Source organism: Sciurus vulgaris (assembly GCF_902686455.1).
Source record: "Sciurus vulgaris genome assembly, contig: HiC_scaffold_181_arrow_ctg1, whole genome shotgun sequence".
NCBI classification, from domain to species: Eukaryota; Metazoa; Chordata; class Mammalia; order Rodentia; family Sciuridae; genus Sciurus; species Sciurus vulgaris.
Window position 1 is genome coordinate 24,592 of NW_027632872.1, and position 24,330 is coordinate 48,921.

Consider the following 24,330-nt stretch of genomic DNA (forward strand, 5'->3'; position numbering starts at 1 on the left):
TGATTTCAATACTGAGCTCACAAGTTAGAAACAAGTCTTTGACAACATCTTGTTAGAGTCTCTTATGTCTATCAGCTACCCCTCAGATTGCAGTAGAATTGCTTTAGTGAGAACTGGGACAATCAATTAGCTCTCTGAGAAAGGAACAAGCTCTTTCCCATCCTTAGGATGGTCTTGAACTATGGAGCCATGTTCTATGGAGCAATGTCCTAACTTTGCCTTCTACAGGAGAGGTTTCCCAACTCCCTAATTTTTAAATCTCTGAACCCCTCACATATTTTTAAGTTGACAGGTGAAACTTCTCATTGAAAGTTTCAAAGAATATAATATTTAGCATATTACAGTATTGGCACTTACAAAAGAAAATGGTCATGTCACTCTTTTTTAAACTTTTAAAAAATTTGTTCTAATTAGTTGTTCATGACAATAGAATGCATTTATACATTTTGATAAATCACACATAAATGGACTGTAATCTCTTGTTTTTCTGATTGTACATATTGTAGGATCACATCAGTCATGCAATCATACATGTACATGAGGTAATAATGTCTGTTTCACTCTACTATCCTTCACTCTTTTAAATGTGTCCTTGCATATACATATAATAATGATATAAGTTCCATACTTACTCATTTAAAAACATTAAAAAAATTTAAAAACTCATTTAAGCTCTTCTTAATAGTTGAAAATTTTCCATCATCATTTTCCTCCTTGAATAGGGGTCAGCTGTCAAGAGCAGGCCTCTGGGAATGGTCATGCCAAGGGAGGCTTCCATGGGCTGCCTCTGGGCGAAGATTCCTGGAGATGGAGGGAGTCTGCATTCTGCTCCAGTCCTCTCCCTTTATGGCACAGGGACCTGTGGGTGGTTCAGCTAGTCCTCAGCTGTCAGCTCCTGCTGGATGGTCACTGAGTTTGTGGTGACCCAGGCACCCCCTCCTGCCCACCCTAAGCAGTGAACTCTACATACAGGTGCTAGGCTTGAAAACAGGCTTCCGCTTCTAGCCCACCTGACCTCCCTGGGGGAAGTCACAGCAGCCCCAGTGACTCAGAGTGGAGTCACTCCTTGTGCCTCACGTGCACATGCTCACACACATACGCAAACATGCACCACATACACCATCAGATACACACTCACACGTGCACTCACACATACTCACATGCACACATGCACACACTCCTACTCACACATACACAGAAACCCACAACACACTCACACCCCCTGGGGCCCATGAGTCCCCAGGACAAGGCAGAAAAATCTACTCAGTGCTAGTGAGCCTTGCTAAGGGGAACCACACCACACTGTGGGGCCTACTGGCCCTGCAAGTGACAGAGCTGGAGTGTGAGGGACAGAAACCAAGAATCCATCCTCAGTGTGAGACACTGTACCAAGGCCTGGCCACTGCCTGCTTCTCCCTGTAGGTGTCACATAAATGCAAATAACACCTGGGGAAGGTGAGCTTAGTATCTCTGAGTGAAGGACAAATACACCCTCCGGGGATTTCTGTGGAGCAGCAAGCCTGGGAGCCACAGTCCCATCCACCCACTGAACCCATGATGGAAAACCTCCCTGAGCCAGGAGCTGTGCCTGGGATGGGTGCACAGGAGGAAGCAGGTGTGGGGGCACAGGGCCAGGTCAGAGCCACAAGTGCCAGGGAGGAAACCCTCAGGTGAGACAGGGCAGAGAGTGAGGTCCAGGGGTGGGTCAGGTGGCCAAGGAGGGCCACTGAGAGGTGTCCTTGGGAGAGAAAAGGGGCTGAAGTGCCAGCTGGGAAAAGCATCCCAGGCAGTGGGAAAGGCCCAACAGGAGGCCAAGGAAGGAGGATCTTGAGTTCAAAGCCAGCCTCAGCAAAAGCAAGGTGCTAAGCAACTCAGTGAGACCCTGTCTCTAAAGAAAATAAAGAATAGGGCTGCGGAGGTGGCTCAGTGGTCAAGTGCCCAAGTGCCCAAGTTCAATTCCTGGTACCAAAAAAAAAAAAAAAAAAGCCCAAACAGTAACCAGCTCGACTGGTCCCAGGGTTGTGTAGGGGGCTGAAGGGGAGCCCAGGTGATTCTAGAGTGTAGAGTGTGGATGCTGTGGCAGCTACCACTAGGATTACAGTAGTGCATCACCATGTCCAGCCTGGCTGACACTGTTACTCCAACATTGAAAGTAAAGATCACCATTGGTTCAAGAGATAAGTGTAATACTGACCCTGTATTTTTGGTTCATAAGAATAAACATTAATAAAATACAAGGTTTTCAAAGCTAGAGCCACAAATAGCCTAGAAGCCAACCTATATTCAAATATGCATGTTGTATTAGTTGTACCCCATTACCAAGCATTGATTAAACCCACACTGTGTGCCCAGCACTGTACTAGTTATAATAAAAGACAAAAACAGGTATAAAATGTTTTATTTATATTCCAGAAGATTCCAATGTAACTAGGAGATCATTGGGAAAACAATAAAAATATATAATCCAAGGCAGGTCAAAATTATATGACATACCCTTTGATTCCCAAATAAAATATATCACATTTCTCCTTTCCCTCCACACAAAAAAATAATACTGTTCTGCTGCATCAGCACTGTCCAATACAAATACAAAGCCACCCATGTTTGCAATCTTGAATTTTTTTTACAATCACTTTATAAAAAGCTAAAGGTCTGATGAAAGCAAGTCTAATAACGTCTTTATCTAATCCAGTATACACAAAATATTATTTTGACACATAATCAACATGAAAATTAATAAGACATTTTACATGCTTTTATTTATACCAAGTCTTCAAAATCCAATGTATATTTTACACTTATAGCACATCTCAGTTCAAACTAGATGTCAAGAGCTTACATAACTAGTGGCTACTGAATTGGGCAGAGCATTTCTACACAGTAACAGAACACCAAAATGTATATGCTTATTGCTAAACTGCTTAGCCAAAAAAAAATTTTAACTGACAGTGCATACCTACAGACATTTCTGGATGCCTAAAATGATGCTATTTCAGAGAGGTCAAGCTATATGCAATATACTTACACTCTGTGAAATGGTACCATTCCATAAATATCAAGTGGTTAGGAGTGCATAGGACACCCTGAGAAGAAAACAAGAATCCATCCAAAATTAGGAAGTTTAACCAACAAACCAAAATCATGTCTTACTAGGGCTCCAGGTGGGCAAAGGGGCTAAAAAGAGGGGTGGGAGTGTCAAGGATGTGCCTAATGAAAGGATGCTTGTTGAGCCTTGTGGGAGCGAAGTTAAACAAAAAGCAAAGCTGCTGTATTTCAGCAAGCTAATTACTAGTAGTGACTTTGACCTTTTCCATTTCTGGAGATTTATGATAGAACATTTCTTCTGAGATGGCACAGAGCTCTTTGAATCCAGGTTGAGTGCAATCAGATGTGTTTCAAGTGGAACTCTTTCTTTGCATAAAGGCCCATCTGTGTTCCCAAGCTCATTTAGGAAGAGCCACAAGGTAGAGGACTGAACGCCAGGCTGTTGTCTGTCCTCTTCACAAGATACCCACCATTCTGAAAACTGTATTTATTGACAGGTACCTCACCTTTCTTAGAACTGCAGGTATCTTTGGAGTTGAAGAAACACAAAAACAAACCATATTCACAGAGGAAACTTTTGCTGAGGAGGAGTGCTATACAGACTGAGCCTTGAAAATTCTACCAGAAGTCAGTTAATCTAATGAAGCTCTTAATATTAATGGGCTTAGCTAAGTGGGAAAATTTGAAATTGCTTATTGAGCCAACAAGATTCCTTGGTGCACTTAAATCTTTCAGGTGGTTTTTCTTTCGGCCCCAATGTGCTAGTTTCACACTAGATGCCCCATCTGTTCAGTACAGCCATTCACACTTTAGTTTTGATCAATTCTGATGGGATGGTCCTTCCAAGACAAGTATACAAACTCAATGACCATAGCTGTTATTTGGCTCAGTGTCTTGGTGCTAATGAAGTACAAGGTATCTTTATAAACCCCAGCTGGGTTTTCTAATTGACTCCAGTCATTTTGCCATGCTTGCCAACCCTAACAAAAGAGGGGCATGTTGTAGAGAGCAGGTCAGTTGACCCAACTCCCAGAAATTGACCCACTCCAAGAAATACAAGTCAAAATGCTAGGTACTATTTTTAATGGGTCCTGGGTGCATATCCATAACCAAAGGAAGCAATAATAAACTTAAAGCTTATCCTGCACTTGCCACTACAACTTCCTTTCAAAATTGCCTCTGACAACCTATAGGTCTTATGTTACTCTCATATACCTACAAATCTTTGGTTGTTTTTGTCCCTGATAGCTATATTTTGAAACTGGACTCAGGTCAATTGGTTTATATTCAGTATCTCACTTAACCGTGAGAAAGATGGAAGATTCTTATTTGGGAGATCAGCTGTTAAAGGTCTCAAGTGTTGGTCTGATGGAGACCTGAGTGATTTGGGATTCTTTCGACTCTCCTTACTTTTTATTCTCCTGAAATTCTAGGGCAAACACAATATTAATTAGAGCCAACCTCTTTTTAATTATTCATTGATAAAAGGCACTGATGATGGAAAAGAAGGGAGAACTTTCTTTTCCTATTTTGACATCCAACATATTCACACTTCTAGAAAGATAAATGGATGTAATGTGACTTTGCTACTAGTTCCATTTTTCAGACCTATTTTTTTTAAAGCTATTGAAAAGAAATGCTTACTCAAAACAAGAACTGAACAATGATGCCTCCATTCCCCCAGGGATAGGCAAAGTTTATGTCTGTTTGTAATAATGACAACTGACAGCAAAACCTTTAAAACATGCTTTCCCTCCCCATTGTCAGTTTTAGAATGGAGTTGGAGGCGAAAGAATCCCTGATAACATTGTTGTATTGTTCCAGTAGGTCCTAACCTCAGAATGCTACATCAGTATCTTCTGTCTGAAGAAGTTGCTTTCTTTTCATCAAACACATTCCAGAAGTCAATTGTAAAAGCACTGTCAAGGGAGAGCATATTGATCCATTAACTCTCACCCAGTTCCTTTACTGAACCTGTGCTTCACATTCCAGTTTTAAAGATTTGGTGAGTTATCAAACAGGAAACAAACTCTGAAAGGCATTGTGTCTCTGGAGGTTCTTCCCAAGGCTCCTTCTTGTAGCTACTGCATCCTAGAAAGAATGGGAGACCCACTTCCCTCACAACAGTTCTCTAGACATTTAAACTGCAAGTGCCTCAATGATAGGGAGGGCACGTTCTTGTTAAAATGCATATTCAGCCAAGTAGCATGGAGACTGAGCATTTCATTCCTGAGTTTCTAATAAACCCCCAGTCAATACCAAAGTCACATCCATGAACCACGCTTTGAGTAGCAAAGAGCTAAAAATAAATAAATAAATACTTGGGGAATCTAACAGAGGTTAAGGTAGCTGCATTCCCACCCATTTGTGTTTGGCTTCAAAAGTTATCCAACCATGCATCATGTGTTGTTGCTCAGTGACATCGGGTTGGGTGCAGTGGGAATAAATACATTAGGAACTGCCAAGTGTGTGGTTATTCAAACACCTACCACTCAGTGTTGTGATGAACAACACAACACTGCTTTAACTCCCATAGATTCAATGAGAATGAAGAATCCAGCAAAAAAGAAAAAAATAGATGTGTGTCTCTAAGGTGAGAAGATTGACAAGGGAAGATAACTTTCATCCAAGTTGCCCTCAAATCCGAAGTTTAAAGAAGAATAATGATTATTGCATCTGTGCTAAACTTTGCTCCAGGGTGATATTTTTAAGCTCAGAAGGTTTTACAGGCCACTTTGAGGGGATATCTAACCAGGCTAACCCTTTTCAGGCACTATTCCATGTGACTAACATGAAGATCAAGGGTGAGATCCAAAGCACAAGAACACTCTGCCTTAACAGGTCTGATCTTGTGGCAAGTTGCAAATTCTCACCATAGTGAAAGTTTTATTTCACACTCAACTGAAGAGCCTGGGGCCATTTTCAATTTACTTTTAGTTTTCTCCAAGTAGAGTAATCTTTTTAAGTTAAATTCTTTAAACTCACTGATAAGATTTTGTGTTACACAGACCCAGCCTCGGCACTCTGGCATGCCAGCCATGTTGTCTTGAACTCCAGGCCTAAACTTCTTCTGCAAGATTAGCATGATAAAACCTACCTCACACCATTGCTGTGGATCCTCAATAAGCTAATGTATAGGCCAAGTATGTATAGTATAAATAAATAAACAAATGCACCTATCTTTCCAATTGTCACAAAAACTCGAACAACTTTGCAAGGCAGCTTGAAATTCCAGGAGTAGCGGAGTGAGCATTACAAATGCTAAAGGATTTCCTTTGAAGGCTAATTTGATGACTGGGAAATATTTTAGAAGAGAGAAGACCATAATTTAAAATATGCTGACATCAATAAATATTTCCTTAGCATTTAGCTGTAAGAGCTCTGAATTCTTCATCTGTTCAGATATTTCTAATTTAAAAATAATATGGTGCTTTGGGAGTTTGTGAATCCACACAAACATCAGAAAGACCAGGTGCCCTCACAGTTTTCCACACTCAGGAAGATGTGTACACTGTTCAGTCTTTGTGAGATGAGGAAGGAAGATGAGTCGATACCATTACCCCTTCAGCCCTACATCTCTATTATGATTGGAATAGACTCAGAAAGGACATTAGTCCTGACCAAAGGCGGGGTTGGCTTTAGAATGGGTAAGCACCCAACCATCTAGATAGCACTGAAAATTCTTGTGGTTGCATTCCGAGGTTGCTACAATTTGCCCTAATCAATTGTTTTTAAGCTCAGGTAACCTTAAGATTATAGAATTGAACTAAGAGCTTATTGTTAAATATTTGTTGAAATATGTAATAATTCTCCAAACTAAGTTTCAGACAAGTTCTGAATTGAAAATAAGTTTCTTTTTTGGCTCACTTGTGATTGTGATTTAAAGATGAGGTCTCTCATGGAGCTATCCCATGCTTCCACACTTTGGTCACCATTAAAGTTCCATTTTCTACTGTCCTATGCCTAATTTAGCTTTACACGCTGAAATGCAAAGTATATCTGGTTGTCTAAGAAAAAGGCTACTGGGGCAATTTGCAAGTCAACATCTAAAAATGACAATAGCTTTTCCTTTCTTCCACAAAACCAGTCTCCCTACCTCCACTCCATTCCATTCTCCATCCTGTGGCCAGAATACTTTGAAGAAGTAATACTGATTGTGTTACTCTCCTACTTGAAATGCTTCATTGGCACCCTTATGTCTCCAGGATAAAGTCTGAATGGCACACAAAGAGTTTAGTAAGCTAGCTCTGTTTATCTCTCCAGCCTTGTCTCTCAAACACTCTCCACTCTTCCTCCTTCCCTTCCTGGCACCCCATTCTCCACTGATGAGCTCTGATGCTCTTGGAATTTCCCTCAACACACAAATGGCCTTCTACCTGACACAGTCTACTTGGTACTGCCCCTCTTCCCAATGTTGGATTATGTCGTGGTTAATTCTGAGTTATCATTAAGATTTCCACTTGGACATACTTCCTGAGATCAGCGCCTCTCCTTTGTGTTCCCAAACGTATCCAGTGCTACCTTCTCACCGGCTTATGCTCCCTCTTCCTAAATTTCTAAGGACCATTGCTATATTCCCATCTAGAATGCTGTATGAGACACAATAAGGACTCTGCATGCCACATAGTACCTCTGCAAAAATTGGATGGGTGTGTGAATGCATGCACGCATGGATGGATGGATGGATGGATAGATGGATGGCTGACTTACTAAATGCCAGGGCAGTCATTCTCCAAGTGTGATCCGCATACTAGCAGCATCATTACACCTGGATATTTCTTAGAAATTCAACTTCCAGACCTCCACACAGACCTACTAAATCAGATATGTTGAGAGTGGAGCCCAGCAAGCCTTAAAACAAGTATACTGAGACATACTAACATTGGAAAACCACTATCTTAGAACAGTGATGCTCATCTTTGGATGCACATTAAGATCACCTGTGTTGTTTTATGAAAGTGCTTGAACCAAATTATATTGCTATATTGTATATTATGTGCACATACAAATATGTAACAACAAATTCCATCAGTATGTATAACTTCAATGCAACTATAAAAAATGGGAAAAAATACTTGAATCATCCCTCCCACCAGCAAGCTTTTATATTCCAATAGGGTAGTGTGGACTCTGAAGTACTTTTTAAAGTTTGACAAGTGAGTCTATATGTAGTTAGAGTTTAAAAATGTTGTCCTAGTTGTTAAATTTCCTTATACCTGCACTATACTCATAAAGTTACCTTTAAAGTGGGTACTGGTTTAGTGTCACTGTACCAGTGCCTTGGCCTGTCCCAAAACAATGAGATCAAAACTCAGCATTGAATAACAGCCTGGCAGAAACAACCTCACTATTCATAGTGTGGGACAATGGAACACACTTGCATCCCCTGGTAACAATCTTAAGCTCTATCCAAACTTGCTGCATGAGAATCTGCTTTTGAACAAGAGCCCAGGTGATTCATGTGTGCATCAAAGTTTTTAAGGCATCAGTTTCAGTCTGGAAGAAAGAGAGATAGAGAGAGAGAGAACATGCAGTGAACATGCTTTTACAGAAAACAGCTCATTCCATTTCCTGAGTATATGCATGTTTAAAATAATCTAGATCTCAAATGCATTTATGGACACTGTATGACAATCTCAGTAGGTTTATAGATATTGTATGGAAATTATAGACATAGGTATTTTCTTCAAGCATACATAATTAGCAGGGTATACAGCTTATAAAATTTGGCAAACATTCATAAAATTTTATGTGAAGAGGAGGGAGACTAACAAATTTTCAATTATGGAAAATAATGCAGTTTGACAGCATTTTCTTTACCTCCTCCCTAACTTCCAACAAACCAAGGAAGACCAGACATTATTTTTTAGAGGCAATCAAATATTATTCAGTTCATTAGGAGGAAATGCTGATAAAAATGAGATATTTATGTTCTAGCTCTCTCATACACTATCACTCCAGAAACATACACAGCAGCTTAAAAAACAAGGGAAATAATACCAGTCTCATCTCTCCAATAAAACGAGTTTAAAACATACCCCGATTTGATTTAAATATATGAGTTTACCAATAATCTGAATATCATTAAGCTGTTTTAAAAATAGCCAAAAGAAACAAACAAAATATCCAAGAAGCTTAAACAAGCAGCTTATATTTTAATCCTTCCACTTCGAAAAATTCCAAAGCATTCCTAATATTAAAATGGTTAGAATAATTTGTTCTCTCAAAACAAGCGTGATGTTCTTCAAAAGGATGACATTTTAAAAAGTCAGTTTGTCTTTTGACACAACAACCTATCTCTAATCAGAAATAAAAACATTTATAAGAATGTTTACAGAAAATTTGTCATACTGAAAAAACAGAAGCAACACAAAACTCCATTTAAATTAGAGCTATAATTAATGACACTAAAGATAACACATTAAGCTAAAAAAAGGTCACAGAACAGCATGCAGAACTGCATACATATATATGTACGCAAAATTTAAAAACATCTTTGGATTAACTGAGTGCTGGGATTTTGTGAGATTTTCATACTTGCTCTGAAAAAGAATTTCTGAAAATCATGATTTTGTATCATTTTTACAATAAAACTTTTTTTTAAAAAAGATCATACTATCTTCAGTAAACATGTTCATTCACTAATGTAGTGCCCCCAAAATGTGTGGTTTAAACTCTCTGAAAGGCAATCTAACACTACCACAATTATAAACACATCACTTTGATTCAGCAATTCCAAATTCAGGTATTTATACTACAGCTATTCTCATACAAGTATACAAAGACACATTTTTGTTCAAGACTGTCCAATGTAGCATTGTTTGCATTAGCACAGTATGGGATGTGACCTAAACATCTATTAATAGAGACTGGATAAATTATGTACATTCATACAATGAAATACTGTACAGCTGTGAAAGAAGATTAAGGTAGCTATGTGTGCTGGAGCGGATGACAGTGAAGGTAATTTATGGTTTAAAAAAATAAAGACAGAATGGTGAGTGGAAAGAGAGGAGAGGGATGTACGGACAGTATGCTTACATTTGCATAGACTAGCTAGAAGAACAAAACAAATAGTGGTTTCCTGTGTGTTGGAGGTCTAAAATTCAGGGTAATAACACTTATTTTTCACTTAAACACTGTAATCCACTTTATAATGTTTGAAATTTTTTAACAAGTATTTATGCTTTTAAATTTTAATAGCTTTTCAAAATTAGGCAGTGAATTACTGTTATTGAATAGAATTATTAAAGGAAAATATAGTTTTTAAGAATCAAAATTATGCTATGAAAAATAGTTGCTTTTAAGCATTTAAAAAGTTCTAAATTATCATTTGCTCCTTGTGGCTTATTAAAATAGATGAAAATTAAACACAATTATAAACCTAAGTTCTTCTCTGAACAAAGGTCTTTACATTGTTACTAGTTAACAAATTCACATTTAACAGTCCTTGTTTTGCTCCCTCAGTACTGAAGTAGTTTTTGAAAATCTGTTTTCTCTTTTGCTATATTTAACACATGTTCTACCTAAAAGGATTTTCTATTGAACACAAACAAATGTGAAATCAGGGAACAGATATTCTCCTTTTCCACTGATATTAATCCTTTCAGGTCAGTTTGGCCTAGCCTTCCCTGAGAGAGTAACAAATGAAATGCCTACCTGGAACAAACAAGATGATGACTCACTAACTATAGTAGTTTCTACACCAATGATGTTCTTAAAAATAAAAAATAAATAAATAAAAGGCTTGCAGTTTGTGACTACAGTCTCAAACAGATTAAATTATAAATCTAAAGGCTTAGGTCAATTACCATTAACATGCTCCGAAACTTTGAGGGAAAAATTCTTTGGAAGTTATTCCAAATAAAAGAACACACTGTCTAACATAGTGAAAGAGGTCTTTTATCACAATTGTTCAATGTATTATCTAATATTAGAGAAACATTGAACAAGGTAATACTAGAAGAGTTACCTAATCAAAAAAAAAAAAAAAAAAAGGTCTGTCAGTATTGGCTTACTCAACACCAAAGCTTATCATTATGTATCAAACTTCCTTAAAATAAATAGTACACACATCAAAAAATTAAAAACAAGGTTGAACTCACCTTTAACACTTTTTCTATTAACATCTGCTCCCTTTTCAAGTAAATACTGAGCGATCTCTTTACATCCTTTGTAACATGAAATCATCAAGCAGGTATGCCCTGCCGGTTTGACACTTCCAAATCAACTTTGTGTTCTACAAGGTACTTCACTATTTCCAAGTGGCCATGGAAACATGCAGCTGGAAGAGGAGTTGAATTGGTTGGAGTCGTGTTGTTGACAGACGCTCCATGATTTAACAAACACCAGACCACCTTCAGATGTCCGGCTGCAGAAGCCGCCCATAAAGGGGGAGCCCCCTCAATGGTTTCGCCATCAAAATTGATAGAGACCCCGACTTCTATGGAGGCACTGCATTGCTCTAGGAGAAATTCCACCATGTCGAGATGCCCACACCTGGCAGCCATCAAGAGAGGCATGGCCCCATTTTTTCTTTCACTGATCAAGGAGGAAACATCCTCTTTAGATTTGCTCGCCAACAATTTGGTAAGAAGCCGGAGTTTACCATCCGGCGCTGCGTTAAACACTGCTGTCTTTAGATCCATTTATGTCCAGTTGAGAGACTGTGCTTTATCCTTCAAAGCAAAGCTCCGGCTTAGCTCTATGGATGCAGGCAAGAGTTACAGGAACCAAAGTTCAATGTTAGTCACTGCACCCCAGAACGGATATAAAAACACGGAGCGTATGTTTTGTCCTATTGCATTCCAACATCTGATAACCGAGCACTAAACTACCCGGGGGTTAGTTCTCCCTGCTGCTGCTGACCCATAGGGCAGGGACTGCCCCCTTCAAATGGAAACCATTGTCTCAGTCGATCCCCAGGCCGCCGGGCTCCGCCTGCTGCTGCACAGTCCTCCATGCCCCATGCCCCACAGGAATGAATCCAGCCGCGCTTCTCGCCCCGCCCCGCCGAGCTGCCTCCCGCCCTCCCGGCCTGCTGGGGCTGCAGCAGCTGCAGCGGCTGTGGTGGTGGGTGATGTAATGGGCTGCGGTTCCCGGGCCTGACAAGACAGAGCAAGGCTTCACATCACTGACACCGCAGCCGCGCCATTCCAGAAATTATTTTTTTAACTCCCATATTAAGGTGAATGTGACAAACACTTTTGCATGCCAATAATCAAGAAGCAGAATTTTTCACTGTGCTCTGCAATGAAAGGAAAAGTCTATGAATATTAAACATGAGACTTTACAATGAGAGATTAGCAAAAACTATAAAATCCTAGCAACAACATAATATCTGGGCTGTGAATTGGGAAGAGCTGTAGAGGAGGCGCCAAGAAGCCAGGATCCTACTCACTCTGAGTGATTTTTGGCGAGATGCCCACACTCTCTGCAGTAGAGCTTCTTTACCTTTAAATTTAGGGGGGTAAACTAGACATTCTCTAGTGCCCCTTCCAGCTCAGTGGGTTTCTGAAAGGCTCATATCTACAGCATTCAGAATTTGACCTAATGCCAGACCACGCAACAGTTCAGAAAAAGCCACTATCCATGTATGCTACAGTAATGGGAGGTTCAGAGTCAGAGTTGGGGAAGAAGGAGATTCATGAGGATAGGAAGGAATTTGCTAAGCAGAGGAAGAAAGAGGGCTGCTGAAAGAGAGACCAGGCCAACAGAATGCACACTCAGAAATGAGCATGTCTAGAGGTGTGGATTGGAAACCTAAGCTGACCAATAGTTTATGTACAGTACAGTCAGTCTCTCTGCTGTAGGTGCTTTTAGCTACCATGGAACCCTTCACTGATGCACTCTGTGAATGGATGCTATACAACTACTAACTTGCAGTCGCTTCATAAGAAATACTTTTATACTATTTTGCCTTATGTCTCTGTGGAAATTTTATCTATAGGTAGAAATAGCTCCTCCCATTTAAATAGCCATAAAGACTACAAAACTGTCCAAAAAATCCTGGCTTTCATTTTGTCATTGCCCCTACTGACTGACTTCCTTGCTCATGAGGATGTTGCCCTTTATTGAGAACAGACCATGGGGACATGAGTTCATTAGTTCTTTAGCAGGAGCTATCATTTCCCCAATTTTACAAATGGCAAAATTGGGTCAAAAAAGAGTTTGTTAACTTGCATATAGCTGAATTTATGGTTTTTTAATTAATTTTTTTTATTTTTACAAACTGCATTTTGATTCATTGTATACAAATGGGGTACAACTTTTCATTTGCGTGGTACACAATGTACACAATGTACATTTACACCATTCATGTAATAATACATTTACATAGGGTAATACTGTCTGTTTCTACCATCTTTCTGTCTTCCACCCCCTTCCACCCCATTTTCCTCTACACCTTCCAATTTTCCTTCGTTGTTCTCATCCCCCTGTACCCCCTCATTGTATATTGTCATGCACTTATCAGCGAAAACATTTGGCCTTTGGTTTTTTGGGCTTGGCCTATTTCACTTAGCATGATCTTTTCCAACTTCATCCATTTACCAGTAAATGCCATGATTTTATTCTTCTTTAAGGCTGACTAATATACCATTGTGTATATATAACACAGTTTCTTTATTCATTTGTCAATTGAATTTATGCCTTTAACTTCTGTGTTAATGTATATATAATATTTTGCTTATCCTGGTAAATAATGCTTTATTTTGCAAAGATAATGTATGGGTTTCAAGAACTGGAGGAAGATCTCTTGGATCCTACACCGAGCAGATCTTTCCATCACCAATCATATTATTGATGTTAACTTGAGTCAAATTTTATACAGCAAAAAAGGTGATAAATAAAAAATGTGAATGAGATGATTATTGAAATCATTACTGAAAACTACTCACAGGTAATTTGAGGTGACTTTACATATCTTTAGGACTTTAAATGTGTTTGAATCAGAAAGCTTATTTTTATGTATTTTTAATAAAAGGTCAATTCTGTTTTACACAGAATTGTTATTCTATATAATTGTAATTCTGTGTAATTATAGTTCTGTGTAATTATAATTCTGTTTTACATGTAAATAAATTTGGTTCATGATCCATTATCCAAGATCCAAGTTTATATACAGATAACAGAAAGTATAAAATAGGGAATTACTTCTAGAGGAATGGATGATAAATTCCATATGCCCCTTGGGGTAGCTTTTGAAATGAGAATTATTTAATGGTAACATTGGTTATGTACATGTGTATACTTGGAGGATATATGTATATGCACACATTTTGAGGGCACTAGGGTATTATTTTAAATGTTTCATACCATTTGTAGTGATTTAAACATCTACAGAATTAGTGAAAGATGATTATAAATCTGCATGCATTTTGGAGTGGAGTTGTAAATTGTTGGTGATGGCTTGCAAGTTTATTCTTTCATATGAACAGGATTTTCTTTGTTTCTTTCTCTCTTCCTCTATTTTACCTCTCTCCCTTCCTCCCTTCCTTCCTGCCTACTTCATTATCTAAAATGGTAGAATATACTCAGTGAAAAAATAGAAGTGACCAGAAAGTACTCTTCACATAGAAACAAAAGTAAAGGACCATTCAATCTAAGAAGCATCAGACCAAATCATATGAAGATGATGGAATTCCTAAACTTTATTTTTAATTAAACTTAGAAGACTTGAGCATCTTCCCTATGAAATATTCTATTATAATCAGAATATATGGAACTCCTATACCTCTGTCTTCAATATTAAGTCAATTTCCAAATATGCATTACTTTTTTATTGTAAACAAATGGGATACATGTTGTTTGTGTGGGGGAGAGGGAAAAAATAACAGAATGAATCAAACACCATTAACCTATGTAAATGTATGATTACACAAATGGTATGCCTTTACTCCAAATATGCGAGATTCATCCATGTTGTTGCATGAAGTGATAATAAATTCATTCTTGATATCTCATGTGTGAATATACCTCAATTTATTCATTGGCTCTGTTGTTCATGGATATTTTGGTAGTTTTCAGGTCAGAGATATTGCAAAAAATAAGCATAAAATTTCTCATGCATGTCTTTTGGGGCAATTGTGAATGCAGTTCTGTTTGGTGTAGTATATATGAACTTGCTAGTCAAACAGTGTGTTCACCTTCAGGGGAACTTCGATGAAATTTGGACTTCTTTCAATGAGTTCTTCTTCCTTCCAAAATTTAACTGCTTAGACAGATTTATTAGGCCCTTGATTTCTGTATTTTATGCACCTTTTCTAGTTTTTCTCAACAGAAGGTCTGCTGTAAGTTACTCTCACAAAAGAAGCAAATGTGTATTGTTCATACATGTTCCTGACTTCTATGCACTTATTTAATTTCACTCCCTATTTATTAATGTTAAGATAGCTATGCAGAACAAGTCTTCAAAGAAAAGGCTATCTAAGTACATGTCGTATTGCTCTTTTTGTCATGCCATGACCAGTGTCTTTCCTGACTCTGGCTTGTTTTGTTCAGTGTGTATTTTCCACTGTCCTTAGAAGGGGTTTTTAGTCCATCCACTAATTTCAGATTCAGAAACAGATGCTTGTGGAAGCCCAGATGTTAAAGAACCTGGTCAGTATCTTCCCATTGTTCCATTTGGGCCATTAAGTGCTTTCAAATCATTCCTCTCTCAGCTGTCAGTCTGATCCTTCAAGGTTCCTTTCCTCTTGCTACTCTTTCCTGTAGTCTAGGTTGCATTTTTAAGCCCCTTTTTGTGCATCAGAATTTTGGGAGATGGGGGCAAGGAGAGCTGTCAAAACACAGATGTCCAGTTGTACCCTCACAATTTCTAAACCAGTAAGGCCAGTAAGGCCCAAGAACTTGCATTTGAATGAGTTCCCAAGTGATGCTAATTTTGCTGACATAGAAACCACATTTTGAGATAGGCAATGTTGTATGATCTCTATTTCCTTCTAGTACTGCTGAATTATCTTTTCAAAAGAAGGTATTGTGTCTACTCCAGCTGTTTCTAATTTCTTCATGCTGGATTGTGCCCATCATCCAGAGAGTGATAAAACATAGGATTTTAAAAGGACTGGATCCATGTTCTTTCACATCAATTTTAAGTAAACAAAGCAATGGTATAAATAGTTAAACAGGTCTTTTCCTTATAACCAAGAATCAAAAGCCCTTTGTCAACTGAGAGTTATATTTAAAGGAGTTTTCTTTACATTTTGGACATATTTGGGAGGAGGGGAATTAAACAGAAGGGTCTTTTACAACTCAAATTCCCCCCCTTCCATGGTTTTAGAAAATATGTCATTTATGACTGCAGGCCTGTGAAGCCAAATTTAGCCCTCAGGTTCTGGGGCAATCTAAAGACACAAACCTTTCTTTGTTTTTAAGTGCAATATCTGTTGAATACATATTTTATGCATATTTGTCCAGAATTAGTCAAAACAACACAAACTCAGTTATCAGAAAGTTCGCTGTGACATACAGAAGGTAAAACAAATCAGAGTTTGATCTCACAGCATGGCCTTCATGGCATTTTGTCACCTTTTAAGCCTCTACAGTATGTGGCATACAACAGCATCCTCAAGTTGCAATGGCCTGCTGTGTAATCAAAGCGCCATCTGTCCACAGTGGCAGGGAAGGGTGAAGGGACTTTTCTGCCTTGTGTCTGAGATGAAGCAGGCAGGCTCTTTAGGTTTCCCTGTACATAGTCTTGGGCAAGACAGATTCCATGTAAGAGAAAACCACTGCTTTTAACAGAAGATAAACTAAGCCCTTGAGTTAGAGGGAAATCTGTAAGGTCAGAATCCAGAAGATAAAAGAAAATGGAGGTGTCCCAGTTGCACTGAAGGCCCAAGAAGAGGTGACATTTATTAGCTTTCCTGCCATGAGTGCTAATGAGCAGTAAGGAGCTCTAATTTGAAGACACCCCAGAGCTGTTAAAGTGTGTGTGAAATATTCATCAGCAGAGAGATAGTCTTCTCCTCACACAAATAGAAAAGCCACTTTGGAGTCGCGGGGCAGGTACGCGCGCTCGCAGCTCGCTCGTGGAGATCGGCGGTGGCGGGAGCCGGCTCCAGCGAGTGAGAGAGCGCGGTGGGGCGGGGCGGGAGAAAGTGGCTGCCTGATGGACATTGGCCTTTACGCGTCGCATAGCGGAAGAGTTTTGCTTTTCGTGTGCTCCTTCGAAAACTGCGCCTGCTGTTGATCAAGGGGTCTGCCGGGAACCTCCCCTCTTTCGCCAGAGGCCCCGCGCCGAGCTCGCCAGCCTGAGCCAACGTGGACAAGGTGGGAAACGCGCCTGAGCCGCGTACCGCATCCGGAGCCGCCCCCCGAGTGCCCATGGCTACGCGGGTGCTGACCATGAGCGCCCACCTGGGACCTGTGCCCCAACCGCCGGCTCCGCAGGACGAGCCCGTGTTCGTGCATCTCAAGCCGGTTCTGGGCGCCGCGAACCCAGCCCGCGATGCGGCGCTCTTTTTGGGCGAGGAGCTGAAGCACCCGAACCACCACCTACAGGCGCAGCCAGTGCCCGCGCAGCCCCCGCAGCCGGCGCCGCCTCCTGCCGCCAGTCCGCGGCTACCCCCCGAGGAGCTGGTCCAGACAAGATGTGAAATGGAGAAGTATCTGACACCTCAGCTTCTTCCTGTTCCAATTATTCCAGAACATAAAAAGTATAGACCAGACAGTGCCTCAGTCATAGACCAGTTCTTCACTGACAGTTAAGGGTTACCTTACAGCATCAACATGAACGTCTCCCTCCCTGACATTACTCACCTGAGAACTGGCCTCTACAAATCTCAGAGACCGTGTGTAACACACATCAAGACAGAACCTGTTACCATTTTCAGCCACCAGAGTGAAACGACTGCCCCTTCTCCTCCGCCCGGACCCAGGCCCTCCCTGAGTTCACCAGTATATTCAGCTCCCACCAGACCTCAGCTCCAGAGGTGAACAATATTTTCATCAAACAAGAACTTACTACACCAGATCTTCATCTTTCTGTCCCTCCCCAGCAGGGCCACCTGTACCAGCTACTGAATACACCGGATCTAGACATGCCCAGTTCTACAAACCAGACAGCAGTAATAGACCCTTAATGTTTCTATGTCAGCCGCCATGGCAGGCCTTAACACACACACCTCTGCTGTTCCGCAGACTGCAGTGAAACAATTCCAGGGCATGCCCCCTTGCACATACACAGTGCCAAGTCAGTTTCTTCCACAACAGGCCACTTACTTTCCCCCGTCACCACTAAGCTCAGAGCCTGGAAGTCCCGATAGACAAGCAGAGATGCTCCAGAATTTAACCCCACCTCCATCCTATGCTGCTACAATTGCTTCCAAAATGGCAATTCACAATCCAAATTTACTTGCCACTCTACCAGTTAATATGCAAAATATCCAACCTGTCAGATACAATAGAAGGAGTAACCCCGATTTGGAGAAACGCTGCATACACTACTGAGATTATCCTGGTTGCACAAAAGTTTATACAAAGTCTTCTCATTTAAAATCTCTCCTGAGGACTCATACTGGTGAAAAGCCATACACGCGCACCTGGGAGGGCTGCGACTGGAGGTTCGCGAGGTCGGACGAGCTGACCCGTCACTACCGGAAGCACACGGGCGTCACGCCGTTCCAGTGTGGGGTGTGCAACCGCAGCTTCTCGCGCTCGGACCACCTGGCCCTGCACATGAAGAGGCACCAGAACTGAGCCGCCATGCGACGCTCTCCGCCGCCGCAGTCCAATTGGCAACCTTTTAAAACTACAACTTTACTATTCATATATATATATATATATGTATATTAAAAAAAAAAGGAAAGAAAAGAAAAAAGAAAGAAAAGAAAAAAACTGGAAATGTATATTTTGTATATTTGAGAAAACGGGGAATACATTGTATTAATACCAAAGTGTTTGGTCATTTTAAGAATCTGGAATGCTTGCTGTAATGTACAGGGCTTTACTCAAGCAGAGCTCATCTCAAGACAGGCAGCCACATTTCGACGTGGGCGGGGAGGGGATGGAGTGGGTGTGCGGGTGTTTTTACCTGGGCACCGGGGTTTGACTTGACAGTGGTTAGAGAACAAATCACTTGGCAGGTACCGGGAAGAAGGATGGCTTGTATATCAAGATTTCACTTGACGGACATCGTTTTTGTCATTATTAGGTAATCCCTTAGAGGTACACGCTGGACCTTGCAATTCACAAATAGCCATTGAACAAATGTGTTTTTTTGTTTTTTTTTTTTTAATGAGTTGCCTATATTTGCTATTCAAAATTTTGTAAATATGCAAATCAGCTTTATAGTTTATTACAAGTATTTTCGGATTCTTTTGGGAAAAAATCATACTTCTTTTGAAAATAATCATAAATACATTTACAGTTAGAATTTGTGATAAGATATCTCTCAAAACATTACCAAATTCATTTCTTAGGGGGAAGGAATAATCATTCAAATGAACTTTTAGAAAAAGCAAATTTCATGCACTGATTAAAATAGGATTGTTTATTTTAAATATGAAAGTTGTTTTTTATGAATTGTGAACTGAAGAGCTTAAAGATAGTTACAATATACAAAAGTTAAACCTCTTACAATAAACTAAACAGTATCATTTTTTAAAGGAAGGACTTAATGCAGTTTTCACATGACGGTGTTGAATTTATGATGCAGTTTTTATATACCAAGGTTTGCTTGTGCACTTCTGTTGGTTAAATGACAGTTTATGTGGATTTTGCATGTAATATACAGTGAGACAGTAACTTTATCTAAATTACAGTGCAGTTTAGTTAATCTGTTGTTAATACTGACTCAGTGTCTGCTTTTAAATATCAATGATATGTTGAAAACTTAAGGAAGCAAGTGCTACATATATGCAATATAAAATAGTAATGTGATGCTGATGCTGTTATCCAAAGGGCAGAATAATAAGCAAAATGCCAAAAGGGGTCTTCATTCAAATGAAAATTTAATTTTGTTTTGAAAATATTGTTTATTTTGTGGTAATATAGTAAGTTTTTCTAGAAGACAATTTTCATAACTTGATAAGTTATAGTTTTGTTTGTTAGAAAAGTTGCTCTTAACGTGTAAATAGATGACAAACGTTGTAAATAATTTTGTAAGAGGCTTCAAAATGTTTATACGTGGAGACATACATGAAAAGCATAAATCAGTTGCTGTTTTGCTTCTTTTTCCCTCATATTTTTGTATTGTGGTCATTTCCTATGCAAATAATGGAGCAAACAGCTGTATAGTTGTAGACTATTTTGAGAGAATGAAATGTTTATATATTAACGACAATTTTTTTTTTTGGAAAATAAAAAGTGCCTAAAGGAAAAAAAAAAGAAAAGCCATTTTGGTGCATTGGGATTTATGATCAAAGGCTGGGAAAGAAGACGGAAAAAGAAAATAAATGTCAGTATCTCTAGTATATGCCAGGCAGTATTCTAATCCTTCACGAAGGGTCAGTCACCTGATGTCATCCTCGTGATAATTTGACAAGCATGGGGCCACATGTACAGGTGAGGACACTGAGGCAGTCTGCACCTCCCTTTCCTTATCCACAAACAAAATGAAAGAATCAGTGTTCAGATCCACATCTGCCTGGCTCCAAACCCATTCTCCTCCTGTAAGCCTTGTTTATACTTCACTATATATAGCATATATGATACTCAGTGACCTTTTTTTAAGGAACAGGTATCAGAATTTCTAAGCTGAGGATAAGTAGGCGGAAGGCCCAAGATGATTCTGGCCCACTTTCCTAACCCAGGCAATGCCCTATTTCTTTCTTCTCCCCTGGACCATTAAAAAATCATTGCATGAATTATAACAGGGCTTTGATTTAGTGGAAAACCATTAGGATGGAAACTTAGAAATTTGAGTCAGGCTTGCCACTGATTACTATGTCACTTAAGGGAAATAACTGAATCTATGTCATTGGTTCCCTCAGTGGTCACTTACTGAACAGATTTAGTAATAACACTTCAATGCTGCAGGGACTGTGCAGATAGCCTGTTTAAGCCATGACCTATGCTGGCAAGTTGCCCATAGTCAAGTGAGGAATCCAGACCCGTAAACATATTTGACATTAATAGTGAAGCCTGAAGGCATAGATTCCTGCGAGGTATAAGAATATGGTTTCAAAAGCTCTTGCTTCTTCCTGACTGTGCAGAGGTGACAGGAAAGCCTCAATGAGAAAAAAGGATTGAAAAGATTCTCAGGCAGATACAGTAAAGCAGAAAGAGGACATTCCAGGGTTAGGAAACAGCACATACAAAGCCAGGGCTATGTACATGAATCTGAACATCACCTGATGGAGCAGAATCATAAAGCAGGATAAGGAGTTTAAGCTTTGTCTTGTAAGTGATGGCGAGACCTAGATATTTTTAGCACCATCAGGTGGTTCAATTTGTGTTTTAGGAAAAGGGTGACAAATGAATTGGGGTGAGATGAGCTTAGAGGCAAGGAAATCAATCAGGAAACTGTTATAAATGTTTGAATAAGAGATAATGTTGACTTGATCTAGACAAAGCATGCACGTGTCTGTGTGTGTGTGTGTGTGTGTGAGAGAGAGAGAGAGAGAGAGAGAGAGAGAGAGAGAGAGAGAGAGATACAAAGAGATCAAGAGACTTTCTTAAATAGAATGAACAGACAAGTCTGAGCAGACAACACTTTGTAGGATCAACCCTACAAGGACATGGAAGGTGTCTGTTTTGCTCACCATTATATGTGCTATGCTTCACATGGTATGACCCATGTAACAGTTCCTCTTATAAGAAAATGAAGTGCAAATGAATGAATGAGTGATGACTTTCAGGTCTTGTACCTGAGCAACTTGGTTAATGCCTAGAACATTATCCAAAAATATGTTGGCAATTTAAGCCAGGAGTTTAGGTGGGGAACGCCCGTAATCCCAGCTACTTGGGAGACTGAGGCAGGAGGATTGCAAATTCAAGGCCAGTTTCAGAAACTTAGTGAGAACTTGTCTCAAAATAAGTAAGGGCTGGGCATGAAGCTCAGTGGTAAAGCACTGGGGTTCAATACCATTTTCTGAAAAAAAAAAAGAGTAATTTAGAGTTTAAAAGAATTTAATTTAGTTTTGGTTATTTTAAGTTCACATGACAAATAGATTCAGAAATATGAATCGAGTTTCAGCGATGAAAATTCAAAACTAGAGATTATGGTTGGGAAGTCAGAAATATAGAGACAGTATTTCATTCCACTAGAAAAAAGTATAATTACCCAGACAAAAATAACCAATCACTCAAGCATTCATTTACTCATCCCATCACTATTCCATGTGTATTTGTTGAGAGCCTACTTTGCATCAGGCTTTGGGCAAGGTTTAGAAAATGAGTGGGTCCAATTAGATCTCTGTTTTTAGGTAGCATATCGTAATGAGGGAGGCAAATTAAGAATAAGAAAAAAAAAGCTGGGTGTGGTGGCACATGCCTGTAGTCCCGGTGACTGGGGAGACTGAGGCAAGAGAATTGCAAGTTCATGGTCAACCTCGGGAACTTAGCAAGAGCTTGTCTCAAAACAAAAAATAAAAGAACTGTGAGTGTAGATCGGTGGTATATCACCCTGGGTTCAATACCCAGTAATGAAAAGAAAAAAAAGGAAAAAAAAAGAAACAATTTCAATCTATGTACTATGACAAAAACAAGTGGTTGAGACAGATATCAAGAAATGGAAGACTTTCAAACAGGTGACATTTAAATTGAGCTCTGTATGAGTCTGGGTTCTCCAATGGGGGTGGGGAATAGGCTATTGTAAAGAGTAAAACTGAGAGATGAGAAAGAGACATTTTTACAAAGTATTATCTCACATGGTCATGGGGGCTCAGAAATCCCTAAATCTGTAGCTGGTAAGTTGGAGATTCAGGAGAGCTAATGGTATGTTCCAGTCCACATCTGAAGTTAGGAGAAAAACAGGGCCTCAGCTCAGACAGTTAAGCAGTGGGAGAAACATCTCTTTCCTGAGTCATTTTGTTCTATTGAGGTCTCCAGTGATTTGGATGAGGCTCACCCACAATGGGGAAGGCAATCTCTTTGTTCACTCAACTGTCTCAAATGTTAATCTCACCAGATATACAGGCCCAGCAAAAATGTTCAACCAAACATCTGGGCACCCCATGGCTCAGTCAAGTGGAACCAAAAACTTAACCATCACAAACTAAAGAAAGAGACCAGCTCCATCATATATACTGCACTGGGGAGCATTACAGGGAGACAAAGCCATATGTGCAAAGGTCTTGGTGGAAAAGCACGTACTGTGCCCAAGACATTGAAAGGCTATGTGCACAACCATAGATTAGTGAGTATGGTGGAAAGTATCATGCCAAGAATTCCATCAGATAAACAGAATCCAGATTAAACTACAGTAAGAATTTAAGTCATTATTTTAAAAGTGTTGAAAAATCACTGAAGGGATTTTCCAGGAATTAACAGATTTTTTTCTATAACATTACATTTTCTTCCATGGTAAAAAAATAAATAAATTGCATGAGTCAGGATTGAAAACAGATAGGCTACAGATGCTTTCTATCTCTTACTCTAAATGGGAAGGTTTGGAGAATGGGATTACATGAAATATATTCTGGTGAGTATATTCTGGAAAACAAAACAAAAATTATAAATCTTTGCATTTGTGTCTAAATTATACATCAAATGTAAACTCAAATGCATAGAGGAATATTATTTTAAGAAGGTTTAATTGAACAGAGAATTCAGCACAAGCAAAATCAGGAGAAAAAAATAATGCTAATAATTTTAGTATTGAATTAATTTATATTTTAAAATTTTTTAAATCCTTCATGTTAATATTTAGAATCTACTTTTTCCAACTTTTCTTATTTATTGTGTTTTGAGTGTATCTCCTAAGTTGCTTGTATTTTGCAAGTTCGATCTTGTGAATCCAGGACCTTTTCAGAGGTAAACTGAATCAGTTTATATTTATTTTGCTTATTGATATATGTGGACTTATTTCAAATATCTTCAATTGTTTTATATTTATTAAGATTTTCTTGTCCACTTGTTCTCTTTTCATTCCTCAAGCTAACCAATTCTTTAGTTTTCCCTGAACTATTTGGGAAGTTGCAATTACATACCAGATCTGTTCATTAACATACACAATTACCTTTATATTCTAATAAATTCTACAACTTATAAATATCTCTGTACTTTTTTATAGTTTCACATTTTGTTTAATGGGAATAGAGTTAAAAGAGGGTAAAAACCACAATTTAAACTGGAGTACGGAATGAGAAAAAATCTGAGCACTACTCAGGTGTAGCAAGATAT

At 39.2% G+C, this 24,330-nt stretch overlaps 1 pseudogene across 1 annotated transcript; it reads left to right on the forward strand.

Moving 5' to 3' along the window:
- Positions 1-17,251: 17,251 nt before the first annotated feature.
- LOC306652367 (Krueppel-like factor 5) lies at positions 17,252-18,831 on the forward strand (annotated as a pseudogene). The gene has a single exon. The product of its transcript is annotated as a Krueppel-like factor 5 (transcript).
- Positions 18,832-24,330: the final 5,499 nt, after the last annotated feature.